This window comes from Mustelus asterias, unplaced genomic scaffold (genome assembly GCF_964213995.1).
Source record: "Mustelus asterias unplaced genomic scaffold, sMusAst1.hap1.1 HAP1_SCAFFOLD_371, whole genome shotgun sequence".
NCBI lineage: Eukaryota > Metazoa > Chordata > Chondrichthyes > Carcharhiniformes > Triakidae > Mustelus > Mustelus asterias.
The window spans coordinates 181,891-204,607 of NW_027590327.1; the positions used below are offsets into that span (position 1 = coordinate 181,891).

The 22,717-nt window shown below is 47.0% G+C and overlaps 1 long non-coding RNA gene across 1 annotated transcript in view; it reads left to right on the forward strand.

Moving 5' to 3' along the window:
• The first annotated feature begins 4,741 nt into the window (after positions 1–4,741).
• The window catches only part of LOC144486497 (uncharacterized), a 220,102-nt gene continuing 202,126 nt past the window's right edge, over positions 4,742–22,717 (forward strand). The window contains exons 1-2 of the long non-coding RNA XR_013496272.1: positions 4,742–4,768; positions 14,470–14,505. This is a non-coding gene — a long non-coding RNA (uncharacterized LOC144486497). The remainder of the gene's footprint in view (positions 4,769–14,469; positions 14,506–22,717) is intronic.

Sequence of the window (22,717 nt, forward strand, 5' to 3'; positions counted from 1 at the left end):
GGGTTAACACTGCTGTCTCACAGTGACACGGTGACACAGTGGGTTAACACTGCTGTCTCACAGTGACACGGTGACACAGTGGGTTAACACTGCTGTCTCACAGTGACACGGTGACACAGTGGGTTAAGACTGCTGTCTCACAGCGACACGGTGACACAGTGGGTTAACACTGCTGTCTCACAGTGACACGGTGACACAGTGGGTTAACACTGCTGTCTCACAGTGACACGGTGACACAGTGGGTTAACACTGCTGCCTCACAGTGACACGGTGGCACAGTGGGTTAACACTGCTGCCTCACAGTGACACGGTGACACAGTGGGTTAACACTGCTGTCTCACAGTGACACGGTGACACAGTGGGTTAACACTGCTGTCTCACAGTGACACGGTGACACAGTGGGTTAACACTGCTCCCTCACAGTGACACGGTGGCACAGTGGGTTAACACTGCTGTCTCACAGTGACACGGTGACACAGTGGGTTAACACTGCTCCCTCACAGTGACACGGTGGCACAGTGGGTTAAGACTGCTGTCTCACAGTGACACGGTGACACAGTGGGTTAACACTGCTGTCTCACAGTGACACGGTGACACAGTGGGTTAACACTGCTGTCTCACAGCGACACGGTGACACAGTGGGTTAACACTGCTGTCTCACAGTGACACGGTGACACAGTGGGTTAACACTGCTGCCTCACAGTGACACGGTGACACAGTGGGTTAACACTGCTGCCTCACAGTGACACGGTGACACAGTGGGTTAACACTGCTGCCTCACAGTGACACGGTGACACAGTGGGTTAACACTGCTGTCTCACAGTGACACGGTGACACAGTGGGTTAACACTGCTGCCTCACAGCGACACGGTGACACAGTGGGTTAACACTGCTGCCTCACCGCGACACGGTGACACAGTGGGTTAACACTGCTGCCTCACAGTGACACGGTGGCACAGTGGTTCGCACTGCTGTCTCACAGTGACACGGTGGCACAGTGGTTCGCACTGCTGTCTCACAGTGACACGGTGACACAGTGGGTTAACACTGCTGCCTCACAGTGACACGGTGGCACAGTGGGTTAACACTGCTGCCTCACAGTGACACGGTGACACAGTGGGTTAACACTGCTGTCTCACAGTGACACAGTGACACAGTGGGTTAACACTGCTGCCTCACAGTGACACGGTGACACAGTGGGTTAACACTGCTCCCTCACAGTGACACGGTGACACAGTGGGTTAACACTGCTGCCTCACAGTGACACGGTGACACAGTGGGTTAACACTGCTGCCTCACAGTGACACGGTGACACAGTGGGTTAACACTGCTGCCTCACAGCGACACGGTGACACAGTGGGTTAACACTGCTGTCTCACAGTGACACGGTGGCACAGTGGTTCGCACTGCTGTCTCACAGTGACACGGTGACACAGTGGGTTAACACTGCTGCCTCACAGTGACACGGTGACACAGTGGGTTAACACTGCTGTCTCACAGTGACACGGTGGCACAGTGGTTCGCACTGCTGTCTCACAGTGACACGGTGACACAGTGGGTTAACACTGCTGCCTCACAGTGACACGGTGACACAGTGGGTTAACACTGCTGCCTCACAGTGACACGGTGGCACAGTGGGTTAACACTGCTGTCTCACAGTGACACGGTGGCACAGTGGGTTAACACTGCTGCCTCACAGTGACACGGTGGCACAGTGGGTTAACACTGCTGCCTCACAGTGACACGGTGGCACAGTGGTTCGCACTGCTGCCTCACAGTGACACGGTGGCACAGTGGGTTAACACTGCTGCCTCACAGTGACACGGTGGCACAGTGGGTTAACACTGCTGCCTCACAGTGACACGGTGGCACAGTGGTTCGCACTGCTGCCTCACAGTGACACGGTGGCACAGTGGTTCGCACTGCTGTCTCACAGTGACACGGTGGCACAGTGGGTTAACACTGCTGCCTCACAGTGACACGGTGGCACAGTGGGTTAACACTGCTGTCTCACAGTGACACAGTGACACAGTGGGTTAACACTGCTGCCTCACAGTGACACGGTGACACAGTGGGTTAACACTGCTGCTTCACAGTGACACGGTGACACAGTGGGTTAACACTGCTGTCTCACAGCAGCACGGTGACACAGTGGGTTAACACTGCTGCCTCACAGTGACACGGTGACACAGTGGGTTAACACTGCTGCCTCACAGTGACACGGTGACACAGTGGGTTAACACTGCTGCCTCACAGTGACACGGTGACACAGTGGGTTAACACTGCTGTCTCACAGTGACACGGTGGCACAGTGGTTCGCACTGCTGTCTCACAGTGACACGGTGACACAGTGGGTTAACACTGCTGCCTCACAGTGACACGGTGACACAGTGGGTTAACACTGCTGCCTCACAGTGACACGGTGGCACAGTGTGTGAACACTGCTGCCTCACAGTGACACGGTGACACAGTGGGTTAACACTGCTGTCTCACAGTGACACGGTGGCACAGTGGGTTAACACTGCTGTCTCACAGTGACACGGTGACACAGTGGGTTAACACTGCTGTCTCACAGTGACACGGTGGCACAGTGGGTTAACACTGCTGCCTCACAGTGACACGGTGGCACAGTGGGTTAACACTGCTGCCTCACAGTGACACGGTGGCACAGTGGTTCGCACTGCTGCCTCACAGTGACACGGTGGCACAGTGGGTTAACACTGCTGCCTCACAGTGACACGGTGGCACAGTGGGTTAACACTGCTGCCTCACAGTGACACGGTGGCACAGTGGGTTAACACTGCTGCCTCACAGTGACACGGTGGCACAGTGGGTTAACACTGCTGCCTCACAGTGACACGGTGGCACAGTGGTTCGCACTGCTGCCTCACAGTGACACGGTGGCACAGTGGTTCGCACTGCTGTCTCACAGTGACACGGTGGCACAGTGGGTTAACACTGCTGCCTCACAGGGACACGGTGGCACAGTGGTTCGCACTGCTGTCTCACAGTGACACGGTGGCACAGTGGTTCGCACTGCTGCCTCACAGCGCCAGTTCCCGCCTTTGGTCACTGTGTTGAGTTTTCACCTTCTCCCCGTGTCTGCAGGGGTTTTCTCTCTGTGCGATGTATAATGTGACCTCAGTATTGTAATTTTGGAGTTCTGCAATCACCCTGTGCATACGAAGATCCCAAAAATAGTGGGAATTTTAAAATTCAGTGCAGGCTTTCTCACAGTGGATCTCTTTCTCTCTCAATTCCTGCAGGATTGCTGTAATGTCAAAACTGACAGGAGGCATATAGGTTGCAAAGATCTTATTATTGAGTAAATGTTTACAGACAACGGCAGAGAGAGAGAGAGAGAGGATGAGACAAAGGGACTGCAACAGACAGAGATAGAGGCAGCGATAGAGGCAAAGAGACTGAGACACGCCCAACAGGCCCTCAGAATTAAAATGCAGAACATATCCCTCATTGAAGCCCCCCTCCTACTAACAGCCTCAGTTTAACCCACCACATCCAGCTGTTTCCATATCCCCCTCATTCCTCCTCTCCCTCTCTCTGTCTCTCTCCATCTGTTCCTGCTGCATTAGGGCTTGAATTAAGGCCTGGTCACAGAGGCCGCATTAAACCTTGGGGCAAAGAGCAGGATGCGCTCCACTCCAGTGAAACATAATAATTCCCTCCAGCCCGGAAAGCTGGAGTGACAGAGGCAGTGATATTAAACCCTCCGTCCTGACCCCCTGCCCTGGCAGTTCTCCAATTCACACCACCCCGTCTAACGACACAATCAGGACTCTGGGAACAAGCCATTGCCAAGGCCGGGGAATTTTAATCTACCTCTCCCTCATCCCTCCCAAGTGTTTTACAGTCAGTTTGATTTTGAATTTGCGTGTTGACAAGTTGCAGCTCAGGAAAGGCAGCTGGTTATTGATGCACAGCCCGATCCCACGGGCAACAATTTGACGATATCCGGACGGGTCAAAGGGGAGAAATGTAATTCTCCCAGCTTCATGCCTGGTGTAATCCTCCCACCCAGACACTGAACGCCATGTATATTCCGAGTCTGAATAGACAGCATCTCAGTCACAGAAAGAGATAAACTCCCCTCTTTAAACTGGGAACAAGCTGTGTCCATTCCTTGGGGAGACTTTTTAAAATCAGCCTGCCAACATTTATTTATTTGTTTATTTAGTTGTTTATTTCTATAAGTCCGGAATCCCACAGGGCTGTGACTGAGGCTTTTCTCCAGAGACAGGGAGCTGGGCACTGACCGCACACTGGACACCCCCCCAGATCCTGTGTTTCATCCCACCACCTCACTTCAACCCGCACCTCTGTTTTGCTGTCAATGTCTGTATTTCCCTCACCCCCGCCCTAGATTTCTTTGTTCTGTAACTCTCCTCAACGCCTTACCATTAACCCAGTAAGTCCTGCCCTGATTCGATCTAGCAAAATGCATCACCTTGCATTTATCTAAATTAAATTCCATCTGCCATTTGTCAACCCACTGGCCCAATTGATCAAGATCCGATTGCAATCGGAGATAACCTTCTTCACTGTCCACTATGCCACCAATCTTGATGTCATCTGCAAACTTACGAACCATGCTCCCTGTTGTGGGAAAAATCCACTAGTAGTCAGACTTCGAGATTCAGAAAATACGATTTATTTAACGGAGCTCCGGGCGATAAGGCACAAGTTCGTAGAACACCTTTTCTCACTAGAATGTCGGGAGCGGTCCATTTTTATACCCTTTACACAATGGGTAAACCGGTGATTCGAACATTATCACATCGTTTAAGGAGGTACAAACAGATATAGACATTTAACATAGTATTGTTCTTATGAATGGGTACATTTCCTCATGTCTGTATCTATCAATGGTTAGTTTCGGCTCATTCAGGTGTTAATTGGTTTCCTCGCATTCATATTTTCCCACTCTCCCCAAGGCTAATTTATCCTCTTTGTTTCGGGTTTTCCTTATCTTTAAAAGATGTCTTGACCCTTGGCTTGGCTTCCTGAGGTGTTTGTTTGCTGTGAGTCACTGTCTGTGATTTGGAAATGACTCGTCTGTTAGGTTTTGATTTAAAGTGACTTCTGATAAGTGGGAGCCAGTGTCTGCTTTTTGGCTTCTTTCCCAGTTAACTCTTTATGTGCCAAGCAGCCATTTTAAAGTGTGCTCTCCTTGTATTTTTTTTTCCTTTACAGTCCCTCCTTTTGGTCGGATTATAGCTTTAACAATCCCCAGACCAACAATCATACATTCACATATACAAATCTTCATTCTTCTCTCCTTCTTTGCTTCTTTCGATGTCTTCATTTCTTCCAGTATCTTCATTTCTTCCGATGTCTTCAGGGATCTTCATTAGGGGCTCTTCTTCGATGTACACACTGGCTCCTGGCACAAGTCTTGTCAACATTATTTTAAAACAGACTTTAAGGCATCTCACAGTCAGGCAACAGACAATTATAATGACAATGAGTATGACCAATCCATGTAACAGGTACGACTCCCAGGACTCCCCCACCAGCCATGCCAGCCAACTACTTCCTCTCCTGGGTCCCTGTCTAAAGTTATCAAGTTGTTTCCTGATGTCATTGATGACCTGTGTAATATTGTAAGACTCATCTGTGACATGGGTTATGCATTTGTTGCCTATGATTGCACATACTCCCCCTTGTTGTGCTAACTGGTAGTCCACTGCGTATCGTGTCTGCTGCGCATACAATCTTAGTTCAGCCATTTCTTGGTTAACAGCCTCCAATGCTTTTGAAGTGCTGTTTCCCAGGATTGTTAGTCCACAAACAATATGGTTTCTATTCTTTGCTCCAATTACCCCGGCTGACCCCCCCAGTGAGGATCCCAGTGTACCCGGGGCTTCCCAGTCAGCGCAGAATTCCCTGCTAATAGCCCGGGTTACTATTCTCCTCCGAATGTACCCCTTCTGAGGGCATGGAACAGTCAGTGGCCCGATTGTTCCTACCGCAAAACGGTTTGGGAGGTTTGGTGTTTCTGTCATGTAGGTACCATTGAAGAGGAATACATACCCCTTCTTAGCCCGGTAACATTTAGTGTCCTGATTATGAGTTTGCTCATACTGCCAATTGTTCAGTTTATTTGGCTTCCCGTTTGATCCCACCACCTGGTAAGTATCAAAGGGGTATGTCCATTTGGCTGAGCTTACGTGAGTTCCATTACATTGCCCGCAAATAAGCTTCCCGCGGTTATATTTAAACATTTCCGTTCATCACAAATACAAGTAATCTGTCCCTTGTTAATCTGACAATGTTGACGGACACACTGTGTCTGTACACAAGAATCATTCTTAGGGACTAAGGCATAGGCACATCCCCATCCCTGCCCCGTGAAACAAAGCGGATAGCTTGCAGTATCTGGACAAGCTTTTCCTCCCTCCTGTTGGGACCCCCACGCATGTAGGATGTGTGGGGTTTACAAGTCCCACACATCTCCCCTGTAAACCTCTTTTATATTTGCCAACTTGTCCCTTACAGGGTGTCTCTGATGCATCTACAGTATATAAGTCATGAGGGGTCCACCCAGGGGTGGCTACAAATAGGGCTTCTACAGATTGTGTTAACGGGTAACATACAGTTCGATTCCCGTGTAAATGTATGTGAGCTTTGTAAAACAAATTATCTTCCAGCCCAGTCAAATTTACAGTTGCCACAACGCAAAATAATACAGTTACATACTCGATTACATACATATCCGCAACAGTCATAAAACGTAACACTATAATTCAATTTTTTACAAGTTATTTTATTTATTAACCCGTGCACGCCGGCTCTTGCTTGCAGTCTTTGCCTGTGTTGAGGAAAGCAGTTCTGTTAGTTCATCAATTTAGCTACTTATCTCCTTTGTATAATTTCAGCTGTGTCCAGTGCTTCCAGACACCTTTCCCTCTTATGTCTATACAGGCACAGGTGTCCCCACTAATTATAACTTCATATGGCCCATTCCACTTTGGTGCAAACCCTGGTTTGTCGGGTAACGTTTTCACAAGGACGCGACTTCCCGCTGTTGGGGTGTTAGGGAGCATTTCAAGCGCTCTCTCTGTGTCTTTTATTTCCTGATTGTCTTTTACCAATTTGCGCATCCCTTTTAGCTGGGTGCTCAGGTCCAGAACGTATCTCCTGATGTTATCTTTTAGTGGACCGACATCGGTCCCACCTGTTATGATGCTTTTTGGTAATTGCATCGCCCGTCCTGTCATTAACTCATAAGGGGTTAATCCGGTTGTCCGGTTTGTCCGGTTCTTAATTTCTTTAAACTAGTGGGCAATACCTCTGTCCACCTTCTCCCTGATGTTTGTCTGGCTTTAGCTAGTGCATTATACATTTTACCTATATATCCCCCTTCCATAGAAAGCTTAGTGTGAATTAAATAACTCTTTGTACTGGCCTTTTTTGGCTGCAGCTGGACATCCATTCATTAGTATGTAATCTTATCAAAAGACATCGCTTTCCCCATTAAAATCACATGTCATACAGTTCCGATCTTTATATGATGTACTCTTACACTATCTCTAATTTGATCATTTGTTTGCGTGCAAGCGCTACACCACAGTACTTCACAAAATAATTATGTTTTTATCAATACACAATATAGTATATGAATATATCATACAAAGTTGGTTAAGGCTTTTCAGGATTTGATGTTATTCTTGTGTCTATATGGCAGTGCTACACTGTATAATAAAAATAATCAAGCGGCAGTTGTATCATACCACTTTACACATCGTAACCGTGATATCCAAACCCTTTTAATTCAAGCCGTTTCCATTTTTAAACTGAGCTCCAGATCAAAACCCCCGCACTCTAGGAAAAGTAACAGGCGCCGAATCAAAATCAAAGTAGGTACAATACATACCAGTTATTTGATTAGGAACATTTTGGTTTCTTAACTGGCTAGATTTTAAGCTTTGCAGTGTTTTTATATTTGGCAAACCTTGAACAATAGATGGCACATGAAATTCCGACGGCAGTATATAATTTTAACCAGTTCAGAATATTAAACTATCTGACGTTCGTAAATCGCGATATTCTGCGATTAATACTGTATTTTACTGACTTGATACACTTTAAACTGACTCAGAGACAATATATTTACCTCAGTCTTTTGTTCCTGCTTTTCTACCTTTCCACAAAATTACTTATTTTCTTCTCTTAACTCCTCAACTAACTCTTATAATTTCTACTTCAAGACAAAGGAAAGAGCACATGGTTCCTTCCAAGGTTTAAATCCTTTCTTAACATTAAAACATTAAAGCAAACAACAACAAAGCATCCACGCAACCACTTTGTTTAAACACACACACACACACATGAAAGCTTCCAAAAGTCATTCCACAGCACATCCTTTTTCATTCAAACTTATCATTTCAAACTGGGATGAGAGTAAAACATTCAAAGAGAATACGGAACATTGATTAAGACAGTCGCTTTTATTCTTTTTTCTTCCAAACTGTAATTAACTCAAAACAGAAGTAAATTCAAGAAATCTTATCACTTTAATCTTTAACAGTTTTAACACTCTCCCAGCCCCCCTGAGGCTAAACCAATGTGCAATGCACTGCACCCACTGCCTGTAGCAAACACTCCACAGGAACAAACAGGCTTCTCCAGCTCCCTGCTCTCAATCTAATACAACAACAACCACCTACATTTGACAAGTTACCAGATCTCACAAACACACTGAAATACAAAAACTAAGATAAGACCATAAGACATAGGAGCGGAAGTAAGGCCATTCGGCCCATCGAGTCCACTCCACCATTCAATCATGGTTGATTTCAACTCCATTTACCCGCTCTCTCCCCATAGCCCTTAATTCCTCGAGAAATCAAGAATTTATCAATTTCTGTCTTGAAGACGCTCAACGTCTCGGCCTCCACAGCCCTCTGTGGCAATGAATTCTACAGACCCACCACTCTCTGGCTGAAGAAATTTCTCCTCATCTCTGTTCTAAAGTGACTCCCTTTTATTCTAAGGCTGTGCCCCCGCGTCCTAGTCTCCCCTGTTAATGGAAACAACTTCCCTACGTCCATCCTATCTAAGCCGTTCATTATCTTGTAAGTTTCTATCAGATCTCCCCTCAACCTCCTAAACTCCAATGAATATAATCCCACGATCCTCAGACGTTCATCGTATGTCAGGCCTACCATTCCTGGGATCATCCGTGTGAATCTCCGCTGGACCCGCTCCAGTGCCAGTATGTCCTTCCTGAGGTGTGGGGCCCAAAATTGCTCACAGTACTCCAAATGGGGCCTAACCAGTGCTTTATAAAGCCTCAGAAGTACATCCCTGCTTTTGTATTCCAAGCCTCTTGAGATAAATGACAACATTACATTTGCTTTCCTAATTACGGACTCAACCTGCAAGTTTACCTTTAGAAAATCCTGGACTAGGACTCCCAAGTCCCTTTGCACTTTAGCATTATGAATTTTGTCACCGTTTAGAAAATAGTCCATGCCTCTATTCTTTTTTCCAAAGTGTACGACCTCGCACTTGCCCACGTTGAATTTCATCAGCCACTTCTTGGACCACTCTCCTAAACTGTCTAAATCTTTCTGCAGCCTCCCCACCTCCTCAATACTACCTGCCCCTCCACCTATCTTTGTATCATCGGCAAACTTGGCCAGAATGCTCCCAGTCCCGTCATCTAGATCGTTAATATATAAAGAGAACAGCTGTGGCCCCAACACTGAACCCTGCGGGACACCACTTGTCACCGGTTGCCATTCTGAGAAAGAACCTTTTATCCCAACTCTCTGCCTTCTGTCTGACAGCCAATCGTCAATCCATGTTAGTACCTTGCCTCGAATACCATGGGCCCTTATTTTACTCAGCAGTCTCCCGTGAGGCACCTTGTCAAAGGCCTTTTGGAAGTCAAGATAGATAACATCCATTGGCTCTCCTTGGTCTAACCTATTTGTTATCTCTTCAAAGAACTCTAACAGGTTTGTCAGGCACGACCTCCCCTTACTAAATCCATGCTGACTTGTCTTAATCCGACCCTGCACTTCCAAGAATTTAGAAATCTCATCCTTAACGATGGATTCTAGAATTTTGCCAACAACTGAGGTTAGGCTAATTGGCCTATAATTTTCCATCTTTTTTCTTGTTCCCTTCTTGAACAGTGGGGTTACAACAGCGATTTTCCAATCCTCTGGGACTTTCCCTGACTCCAGTGACTTTTGAAAGATCATAACTAACGCCTCCACTATTTCTTCAGCTATCTCCTTTAGAACTCTAGGATGTAGCCCATCTGGGCCCGGAGATTTATCAATTTTCAGACCTTTTAGTTTCTCTAGCACTTTCTCCTTTGTGATGGCAACCATATTCAACTCTGCCCCCTGACTTTCCTGAATTGTTGGGATATTACTCATGTCTTCTACTGTGAAGACTGACGCAAAGTACTTATTAAGTTCCTCAGCTATTTCCTTGTCTCCCATCACTAGATTACCAGCGTCATTTTGGAGCGGCCCAATGTCTACTTTTGCCTCCCGTTTGTTTTTAATGTATTTAAAGAAACTTTTACTATCATTCCTAATGTTACTGGCTAGCCTACCTTCATATTTGATCCTCTCCTTCCTAATTTCTCTCTTTGTTATCCTCTGTTTGTTTTTATAGCCTTCCCAATCTTCTGACTTCCCACTACTCTTTGCCACATTATAGGCTCTCTCTTTTGCCTTGATGCATTCCCTGACTTCCTTTGTCAGCCATGGCTGCCTAATCCCCCCTCTGATAACCTTTCTTTTGTTTGGGATGAACCTCTGCACTGTGTCCTCAATTACTCCCAGAAACTCCTGCCATTGCTGTTCTACTGTCTTTCCCACTAGGCTCTGCTTCCAGTCGATTTTTGTCAGTTCCTCCCTCATGCGCCTGTAATTACCTTTATTTAATTGTAGAACCTTCACATCTGATTCTGCCTTCCTTCTTTCAAATTGCAGACTGAATTCTACCATATTATGATCACTGCTTCCTAAGTGTTCCCTTACTTTAAGATCTTTTATCACGTCTGGCTCATTACATAACACTAAGTCCAGAATAGCCTGTTCCCTCGTGGGCTCCATCACAAGCTGTTCCTAAAAGCCGTCCTGTAAACATTCAATGAATTCCCTTTCTTTGGGTCCACTGGCAACATTATTTACCCAGTCCACCTGCATATTGAAATCCCCCATGATCACTGTGACCTTGCCTTTCTGACATGCCCTTCCTATTTCGTGGTGCATTTTGTGCCCCTGGTCCTGACCACTGTCAGGAGGCCTGTACATAACTCCCATTATGGTTTTTTTGCCTTTGTGGTTCCTCAACTCTACCCACACAGACTCCACATCGTCTGACCCTATGTCGTTTAGTGCTATTGATTTAATTTCATTTCTAATTAACAAGGCAACCCCGCCCCCTCTACCCACCCCTCTGTCTTTTCGATAGGTTGTGAATCCCTGGATGTTTAACTGCCAGTCCTGAACCCCCTGCAACCACGTCTCTGTGATGCCTACCACATCATACCTGCCAGTCACAATCTGGGCCACAAGCTCATCTACCTTGTTCCGGACACTGCGGGCATTTAAATATAGCACCTTTAATTCCCTATTGACCGTCCCTTTTTGTTTTCGTAGTGTGGTGGACCTTGGTTTACTGAGCCTTTCCAGACACTGTGTCATATTTTGTGAGATGGGGACTATCGTAACCTCTCCTGAGTGCTGTCTTTTCGTGATTTTTTGTAATCCTAAGCAGCTACGCTTCCCACTGATTCCTTCACCTCTTGGTTCCCTGACTTTCCCTTCCCCCCCAATCTCTCCTATCCATCTCCAGGATGCCACTAGCCCATTCTAGGTGTGCAAGTCCACAAATCCTTGAAGGTGGCAACACAGGTGGAGAAGGTGGTGAAGAAGGCATATGGTATGCTTGCCTTTATAGGACGGGGTATAGAGTATAAAAGCTGGAGTCTGATGATGCAGCTGTATAGAACGCTGGTTAGGCCACATTTGGAGTACTGCGTCCAGTTCTGGTCGCCGCACTACCAGAAGGACGTGGAGGCATTGGAGAAAGTGCAGAGAAGGTTTACCAGGATGTTGCCTGGTATGGAGGGTCTTAGCTATGAGGAGAGATTGGGTAGACTGGGGTTGTTCTCCTTGGAAAGACGGAGAATGAGGGGAGATCTAATAGAGGTATACAAGATTATGAAGAGTATAGATAGGGTGAACAGTGGGAAGCTTTTTCCCAGGTCGGAGGTGACGATCACGAGGGGTCACGGGCTCAAGCTGAGAGGGGCGAGGTATAACTCCGACATCAGAGGGACGTTTTTTACACAGAGGGTGGTGGGGGCCTGGAATGCGCTGCCAAGTAGGGTGGTGGAGGCAGGCACGCTGACATCGTTTAAGACTTACCTGGATAGTCACATGAGCAGCCTGGGAATGGAGGGATACAAACGATTGGTCTAGTTGGACCAAGGAGCGGCGCAGGCTTGGAGGGCCGAAGGGCCTGTTTCCTGTGCTGTACTGTTCTTTGTTCTTTGTTCTACCAATTCATCGTAATCTTGGGACATAATCACTCCCATTTTTAGGATGACCTGGTGCGAACTAGAGAGTCCATCCTTAAAAGCCTGGATGAACGCTCGATCTCCTCGCCCTGGATTCCCTTGTCCTGAGCACTCTTGGTATATCCGGAACAGTCGTTCCCCATACTCAGAGGCTCCTTCTCCTTTTAGCTGCTTTGTGGTGGTAATTCTGCTCCAGTTAGTGGGAGCATTCCCTAAGACCCTCTGAATTTCTTCTTTAAACTGTAAGAAGGATGCCTGTTGGGCATCTATCTCTGCTGTTAGGGGGATTACATGTGTCCACCGTCCCCCATTATAATCCTGTGCTATAGGGGCAGCGTGTCCACCTGCTACCTGCCTCCACTTATCCGCTGGACAGGCTGCCCTGACCAGCTGGTGTACGTCTCTTAGGTGTAATTGATGTCCTACCCAGATTGTGTCTAATTCCTCCCAGAATGTAGTGTTCGTGCTTCTAGTTTGTAATTTGCCCAGGGAAGCCATTATCTGCTGTCTCTCCCCTGGGGTAAAGGGTTTATAATTTGCCTTTGGTCGCGCTGCTGTCCCCCCTCTAGTTATGGGCGCTAAGTTGTGTTCCAGCTGTTCCCACTCTTCTGAGGGAGCGGTTGGTCCTTGCTGGGTAGACTCATAAGAAGGTAGAGGATCAGTTTCTCCTCCCCATTGCCTTTCTAAAACCTGATTTTGTTTTTCCAGTTCCCTCACTCGGGATTCTAGTTCTCTAATTCTTTCTTTATCTTCCCTCCATTTCCTCGTAGAGGCAACTACTTGTTCAATTAGACCTGCTAACTGATGTGTTAACATTATTCCTATTTTCTTCGTTCTGTTTCTTTTTTCTTTATCTATCCACTTTCTCTGCTGCTCTAAGGTTTGAGAAGTATCCCAGCCATCCTTTTGCATTCTCTTTATTAACTCCTTCCTGTCTGTCATGTAGATTTCAATCAGGGAACCTGCAGATCCCCTTTTAACTCCACTATCTGCCATTTTGCAGATTTCACTAACCCCGGCCACAATTATTCTTTAGTAAAGTGTGCTCTCTACCGTAGGGACTGCACTACCCCCGGCCACTATTACTATTCTCAGCAAAGTGTGCTCTCTACCGTAGGGACTTCACTACCCCCGGCCACTATTGCTATTCTCACACCGTGTTTCACTGCCGTTACAGGGTTTCAAGTTATACTCACGGCTTCCACGATTACCACTTCGGCAATGTGCTTCTCCACCGGAGTCTGGTTTAGGTCAGAGTTGATCAAACTCCTGTTCCGCCCCGCTTTTCACCACATTGACAGTACAGTTCTCAACTTTTCAATACATTCATGCAATCAGCTGGCACCTCTGCGTCCGTTCGCCACAGAGGGTGATGTTAAACCGACTTCTGCCCTTTTGTGCTTCACAATCCTTTAGTGCCCTTGGTGTCTCTCACTCACTTCAATTCCTGACCTTCACGTGGCAGATTTCTGCTCTTAATAGCCAGTCTAAGGCAGAGGTTTTGAGACAGGCACTACCTTGTCCTTTTGTCGATCAGCACAAATCACAGTTATTTATTCCTATCAGCAGTTAGTACTTATCACTATAACAAAATACTATCACAAATACACAGCACAAATATTTCCCCCTTATAAACCGTATTTTCCGATCCAGTCCGACTCTCACAGATTCCGCGATCTCTACCCCGGTTGCGACCGTGGCCAATCGGTCTCACCAGTAATAGGATCCTGCTGACTACGCCATTTGTTGTGGGGAAAATCCACTCGTAGTCAGACTTCGAGATTCAGAAAATACAATTTATTAAACGGAGCTCCGTGGAGACAAGGCACATGTCTGTAGCAAACGTTCTCTCACTCGTATGTTGGGAGCGGTTCATTTTTATACCCTTTACACAATAGGTAAAGCGGTGATTCGAACATTATCACATCGTTTAAGTGAGTACAAGCAGGTAGACATTTAACATAATATGAATGGGTACATTTCCTCATGTCTGCATCTGTCAATGGTCAGTTTCGTCTCATTCAGGTGCTAATTGGTTTCCTCACATTCATATTTTCCCGCGTTTCCCTAACGTTAATCTAAGCTCTTTGTTTCGGGGTTTCCTTATCTTAAAAGATGTCTTGACCCTTGGCTTTGGCTTCCTGAGGTGTTTGTTTGCTATGAGTCACTTCTCTGGGAGGCAAGAGAAGTGATTGCAGAGCCTCTGGCTCTGATCTTCAGGTCGTCGTTGGCCTCTGGTATAGTACCAGAAGATTGGAGGTTAGCGAATGTTGTCCCATTGTTTAAGAAGGGGAACAGAGACTTCCCCGGGAATTATAGACCGGTGAGTCTCACTTCTGTTGTCGGCAAGATGTTGGAAAAAATTATAAGGGATAGGATTTATAGTTATTTGGAGAGTAATGAATTGATAGGTGATAGTCAGCATGGTTTTGTGGCAGGTAGGTCGTGCCTTACTAACCTTATTGAGTTTTTTGAGAAAGTGACCAAGGAGGTGGATGGGGGCAAGGCAGTGGACGTGGTATATATGGATTTTAGTAAGGCGTTTGATAAGGTTCACCATGGTAGGCTTCTGCAGAAAATGCAGATGTATGGGATTGGGGGTGATCTAGGAAATTGGATCAGGAATTGGCTAGCGGATAGGAAACAGAGGGTGGTGGTTGATAGTAAATATTCATCATGGAGTGCGGTTACAAGTGGTGTACCTCAGGGATCTGTTTTGGGGCCACTGCTGTTTGTAATATTTATTAATGATCTGGATGAGGGTATAGTTGGGTGGATTAGCAAATTTGCTGATGACACCAAAGTCGGTGGTGTGGTAGACAGTGAGGAAGGGTGTCGTAGTTTGCAGGAAGACTTAGACAGGTTGCAAAGTTGGGCCGAGAGGTGGCGGATGGAGTTTAATGCGGAGAAGTGTGAGGTAATTCACTTTGGTAGGAATAACAGATGTGTTGAGTATAGGGCTAACGGGAGGACTTTGAATAGTGTGGAGGAGCAGAGGGATCTAGGTGTATGTGTGCATAGATCCCTGAAAGTTGGGAATCAAGTAGATAAGGTTGTTAAGAAGGCATATGGTGTCTTGGCGTTTATTGGTAGGGGGATTGAATTTAGGAGTCGTAGCGTTATGTTGCAACTGTACACAACTCTGGTGCGGCCGCACTTGGAGTACTGTGTGCAGTTCTGGTCCCCACATTACAGGAAGGATGTGGAGGCTTTGGAGAGGGTGCAGAGGAGGTTTACCAGGATGTTGCCTGGTATGGAGGGGAGATCCTATGAGGAGAGGCTGAGGGATTTGGGATTGTTTTCGCTGGAAAGGCGGCGGCTAAGAGGGGATCTTATTGAAACATATAAGATGATTAGAGGTTTAGATAGGGTGGATAGTGATAGCCTTTTTCCTCTGATGGAGAAATCCAGCACGAGGGGGCATGGCTTTAAATTGAGGGGGGGTAGTTATAGAACCGATGTCGGGGGTAGTTATAGAACCGATGTCAGGGGTAGGTTCTTTACCCAGAGGGTGGTGAGGGATTGGAATGCCCTGCCAGCATCAGTAGTAAATGCGCCTAGTTTGGGGGCGTTTAAGAGATCCGTAGATAGGTTCATGGACGAAAAGAAATTGGTTTAGGTTGGAGGGTCACAGTTTTTTTTTAACTGGTCGGTGCAACATCGTGGGCCGAAGGGCCTGTTCTGCGCTGTAATGTTCTATGTTCTATGTTCTATGTCTGTAATTTGGAAGTGGCTTGTCTGTTAGGTTTTTACTTAACGTGATTTCTGAACAGTGGGCGCCTGTGTCTGCTCTTTTGGCTTCTTTCCCAGTTAACCCTTTATGTGCCAGGCAGCCATTTTAAAGTGTGCTCTCCTTGTATTTTTCCCCTTACAGAAGAATGAAATGAAGGCACTGTTGCTAAGTTGGCAGATGATACAAAGTTATGTAGATGGACAGGGAGTATTGAGGAAGGGAAATGGGGGGCGCGGGGGGGGGGGGGGGGGGGCAGTGGGGGGAGCGGGGGTGGGTTGGCTGCAGAAGGACTTGGACAGGTGAGGAGAGTGGGCAAAGAGCTCAGACTAAAGGGACGATCTTTTAAACAGAGATGAGGAGGAATTTCTTCAGCCAGAGAGTGGTGAATCTGTGGACCTCTTTGCTGCAGAAGGCTGAGGAGGCCGGGTCATTGAGTGTCTTTAAGACAGAGATAGATAGGTTCTTGGTTAATAAGGGGATCAGGGGTTCATAGAAATCATAGAAGCCCTACAGTACAGAAAGAGGCCATTCGGCCCATCGAGTCTGCACCAACCACAATCCCATCCAGGCCCTACCCCCATATATTTTACCCACTAATCCCTCTAACCTACGCATCTCAGGACACGAAGGGGAAATTTTAGCATGGCCAATCAACCTGACCCGCACATCTTTGGACTGTGGGAGGAAACCGGAGCACCCGGAGGAAACCCACGCAGACATGAGGAGAATGTGCAAACTCCACACAGACAGTGACCCAAGTCGGGAATCAAACCCAGGGCCTTGGAGCTGTGAAGCAGCTGTGCTGACCACTGTGCTACCGTGTTCCAATATTATACGTTTCACTCTCATGAACTCCAATGAATAAAGCCCGAACCGACTTAGTCTCTCTTCATATCACAGACTTGCCATCCCAGGAATCAGCCTGGTAAACATTCGCTGTACTCCCTCTATAGCAAGGACATCCGTCCTCAGATAAGGACACCAAAACTGCACACACTACTCGAAGTGTGGGCTGAGAAATGTTCTGTACAACTGCAGTAACACATCTCTATTCCTGTACTCAAATCTTATCCCTATGAAGGCCAGCATACCACTGGCCTTCTTTACTGCCTGTTGTACATGCATGCTTACTTTCAGTTATTGATAAATACGGACACAGAGGTCTCGCTGAGTATCCACCTCTCTCAATTTACACCCATTCAAATAATAATCTGTCTTCCTATTATTGCTCCCAAAGTGGATAACCTCACCTTTACCCACATTTTACTGCAACTGCTTTGTACATGCCCACACATTGAGTCTGTTCAAATCACACTGAAACATAAGAACATAAGAAATAGAGCAGGAGTAGGCCATCTAGCCCCTCGAGCCTGCCCCGCCATTCAATAAGATCATGGCTGATCTGAAGTGAATCAGTTCCACTTACCCGCCTGCTCCCTATAACCCCTAATTCCCTTACCGATCAGAAATCCATCTGTCCGTGACTTAAACATATTCAGCGAGGTAGCCTCCACCACTTCAGTGGGCAGAGAATTCCAGAGATTCACCACCCTCTGAGATAAGTAGTTCCTCCTCAACTCTGTCCTAAACTGACCCCCCTTTATTTTGAGGCTTTGCCCCCTTGTTCTGGTTTCCTTTTTAAGTGGAAAGAATCTCTCCACTTCTACCCTTTCCAGCCCCTTCATTATCTTATATGCCTCGATAAGATCACCCCTCAGCCTTCTAAACTCCAACGAATACAAACCCAATCTGCTCAGTCTCTCCTCATATTCGACACCCCTCATCTCCGGTATCAACCTGGTGAACCTGGAAGGATGCTTGCATGCTTCTCACAGCTCACCCTCACCCACCTTTAATCAGCTGCAAATTTGGAGATCATACATTTAGTTCCATTTTCAGCATAATTAATATATAATGTGAACAGTTGGGGTCCATGCACAGATTCCTGCAGCACCCCACTAGACACTGACTGCTAATCAGAAAAAGGCCCATTTATTGCCAACTCTTTGCTTTCTATCTGCTAACCAGTTTTAAAAACATAAGAACATAAGAAATAGGAGCAGGAGTAGGCCATCTAGCCCCTCGAGCCTGCCCCACCATTCAATAAGATCATGGCTGATCTGAAGTGGATCAGTTCCACTTACCCGCCGGATCCCCATAACCCCTAATTCCCTTACCGATCAGGAATCCATCTATCCGTGATTTAAACATATTCAACGAGGTAGCCTCCACCACTTCAGTGGGCAGAGAATTCCAGAGATTCACCACCCTCTGAGAGAAGAAGTTCCTCCTCAACTCTGTCCTAAACTGACCCCCCCCTTTATTTTGAGGCTGTGCCCTCTAGTTCTAGCTTCCTTTCCAAGTGGAAAGAATCTCTCCACCTCTACCCTATCCAGCCCCTTCATTATCTTATAGGTCTCTATATGATCCCCCCTCAGCCTTCTAAATTCCAACGAGTACAAACCCAATCTGCTCAGTCTCTCCTCATAAACAACACCCCTCATCTCTGGTATCAACCTGGTGAACCTTCTCTGCACTCCCTCCAAGGCCAATATATCCTTCCGCAAATAAGGGGACCAATACTGCACGCAGTATTCCAACTGCGGCCTCACCAATGTCCTGTACAGATGCAGCAAGACATCTCTGCTTTTATATTCTATCCCCCTTGCGATATAGGCCAACATCCCATTTGCCTTCTTGATCACTTGTTGCACCTGCAGACTGGGTTTTTGCGTCTCATGCACATGAACCCCAGGTCCCTTTGCACAGCAGCATGTTGTAATTTTTTTCTATTTAGATAATAATCCAATTTGCTATTATTTCCTCCAAAGTGAATAACCTCGCATTTGTTTTCTATCCATCTCAAAACATGGCCTGCAATCCCATGCGCTTTCACTTTACATGGCAACCTGTTATGTGAGACCTTGTCGAAAGCCTTCTGAAAGATTAAATAAACCATATCCACTGGTTCTCCTCCGTGAACTCTACAAGTTACATCCTCAAAAAATTCCAATAGATTCTTCAAACAAGATTTCCCCTGTGCAAATCCATGCTGACTTTGTCTTATTTGTTTGGGATATTTTCTTCACCATTTGAAACTCCTGATACATTTTCAGCGTGAAGTAATGCGTCCCTTCGCTCTGCAGGTAATCTCTGTGTTAACTCCGTGATGATACATTCCCAAAGACTTTCATATGTACCCTGTGGTATCCCCTCTGGGATACTGACATTGCAAAATCGCTCACCTTCGAGTTTCTTCTAATCAACAAACACGTGATGACATTGATTGAGGTTGTGGAATATATTTATTTCTGAGATTGAATTGCTGCCATTCAAAGAATGGACAATGCTGATCACATTAATTACTTTGTAACATTAGAGGCTATGTTACCCACCAAAGGTATTCTCATCTAAAACACAACTCTCAAGATCCCATGTTGCCTCCGCGTTATCTTTCACCCGTCTGTGACCTTTCAATGATTCAATTCCAAATGTTACAGAGTGTCTGTCTCCGTGCTGCTCCACTCTCTCCTGGGATATAGTTACCCTCTTTAACTCTGAAAATACACTGAATCCATTCAGGTCCTATAATTGTGACTCCAATTTCAGATCTAATCTGCAGTAAATTCAAAAACGTGAACCACAGCAACTGAATCCATCCCCTCCAGCTCCATGTTTCCCAGCAGCCCAGATGAGATGTCCCGAACCGGAGCACCAGTCAAGCAACACAGCCTTCCGGACTCTCAATCCTGGCCACAGAGAAAAGTGTCTATTCCCCAGACGAACTATCCCCATTTATAACTACATTTCCCTTTTCTCCTCCCTCTTGAATGGCTCCCTGATCCCCTGTGCTATTGTTCAGTTGTTCAGCCTCCTTGTCGCTCCCGCCCACGTCCGCACAGGGAGCAATTGTCACAAACCTGTTTGTTTAATCATTCGAAGGACATGGGCGTCCCTGGCTGACCAGCATTTACTGCCTGTCCCTAGTTGACCTTGGAGAGCAGTTGAGAGTTAAACACATTGCTGTGGCTCTGGAGCCACATGTAGGCCAGACCTGATAAGGATGGCAGGTTTCTTTCCCTAAACGACGTTAGTGAACCAGATGGGGTTTTCCGACAATGGAGAATGGTTTTATAGTCATCAGTAGGTTTTTGATTCCAGATATTTTTTATTGAATTCAAATTCCACCAGCTGCTGTGACCGGATTCGAACCCGGGTCCCCAGAACATTAACAATATTGGGAGCCCTTCCTGAAGCTATCACGTCAGCAGGAGCTGCTCAGAAAATTCCCTGAGTGTTCCTTCCAAGGCCTTACTCACCTTACCGCTGCTTCCATTGGTCCCTCGTCACTTTCTGAACTGTAATGTCTGGGTGACACCTACCTGCACTGGATCTGGTGTTAAGGGACCGGGCAGTAAGGGACACAAGACACAGCAATACCTCTCCACCCACTTCCCTAAACTCCCACACTTACCCCAACTCTCAGTGCTTCACTCTCTGCAGCTTGCACTCTGTGGAGCTCCCTGAGTGGGCACATTTCACAGGCCTCAGTTTGGTAGTTTATATTTGCCCGTGTCCAACTCATGAACCTGATTGAAGTCATTGCACCCCCTCCCCCTCTGGGTCTGAGTAACCGCCGAGGGCTGACCGCCTTGGAAGCCTTATTTGGAGTTTCAATGCTGGGTCCGGTTCCTGCTGCTCAGCCTCGAAGGTGAGCAGGGTTCAGCAGACCGGAGCTCGCCTCTTCCACCATGAGCGTGTGGCCTGAGTTCCCTTTATCGGGTGCCAATGTGGTCGGGAGGCTAAGCCCACTGTGTCCATTTCACACTCCAAGGTTCCCACTGGCGGAGATGGAGAACAGGAGCCGGGGTGCCTGGAATTCGTTCCAAAGTTCCCGGTGTGCTGGGAATTGATTTTTCCTGCACGGCTTGGGGCTTCATGGCTTGTAGATGATTGAAGCATTCCCATAGGATGGTATCTCCCAAGCGGAGTTGATAGGAAACTGGCCCTGTTCCTGACTCGAACGTGCCTCATAACCACGCGGATCCATTGCCAAGATTCTTTAGTAATAACCAATAACTTGCATTTAAGTATTTCTCCCAGCTGGTGGGATCAGCACTGGGGACCTTGATACCTTGCCAACCTCCTGCCCTCGGGAAAATCAGACTCAACCTTGGGCGGAGTCATCTTCCCATGACGAACTCTGCTGGGGCTGTTCCGGTCGTTGAAGGGAATGAGGTGGGGAGCGGGGGTGGGGAGGTGACGCCTTGTAATTGAAGATGATTCTGGATGGTTTGGTGTCCAAGGAGGCTGTGGGCTGGTTTTTTGAACCTGCCTTTACTGTTTGGGCCGCTCTTTCTGCCAGGCCGTTGGATGATGGGTAATATGACCCTGTCCTAACGTGTCAAATTCTGTCCAACTTCATCTAATGCACAAATTCCTGACTGATGAAGGGTGGTCCATTTTCAGAAACCAACACCTGCGGGATCCCGGATATCAAGAAAGAGGCGTGAAGTTTCTCCACTCTTGTCCTTGTGTTTGATTAACTCACCCTGTTTACGGCCATCCATTTTGAATCAGCATCCACCATTACCAGGAACATAGACCCCATGAGCAGACCGGCACCGTCCATGTGCAGCCACGTCTACGGATGTCCTGACCATTCCCAAGTGTGAAGAGTAGTGATTGGTGGTACTTCTACCCTTGTTGATGTTGCCAACACTGACCCACGGACAAATATCTGTATCCATACCTGGCCACCAGACATGGCAACTTGGAGGATCTTCAGTTTGCCACTCCTGGGTGGCCATGGTAACGTTCTGCTTGGATAGGATGGTGAACGTGGCTCAGGATGAGACTCTTGAACCCTACAGGAGTGTGCCATCTTCCACAGTCAGCTGCTCTCTGACACTCCAATATGGGTGCAACTCAGACTGTAACAGCCTTTTGGATTCCCCCATCAGCACTCGCTGCTTCAATTCATTCAGGAATGGGTAATCTTCCGCGCACAGCCGAATATTATCGGCAGCCCACTGGGAGAGTTTTGATTAAGTTCATGATTACCGTCTCTCCCGTTGGGGGTACGATAAGTGTCTGTTAATCCTAGCCAACTCAAGGCAACTGCCTTAACGACTTGGCCTCCTAGAGGGTGGTTCATTCGATAATGGTAGGCGGACAGTAATAAAGCCCACAGTTGGATATGGGCCGATGTTCTGGGCTGCACCGCCATGCAGGTACTTCTGGAAGGTCTTTGCCCAAACTGTCACCGTAGATGAAGTGTCAGAGTGGTTATCAACGCTGCCTCATAACGCCAGAGACCTGGGTTCAATTCCTGGCTTGGGTCACTGTCTGTGCGGAGTCTGCACACTCTCTCCGTATCTGCGTGGGTTTCCTCTGATTGCTCTGGTTTCCTC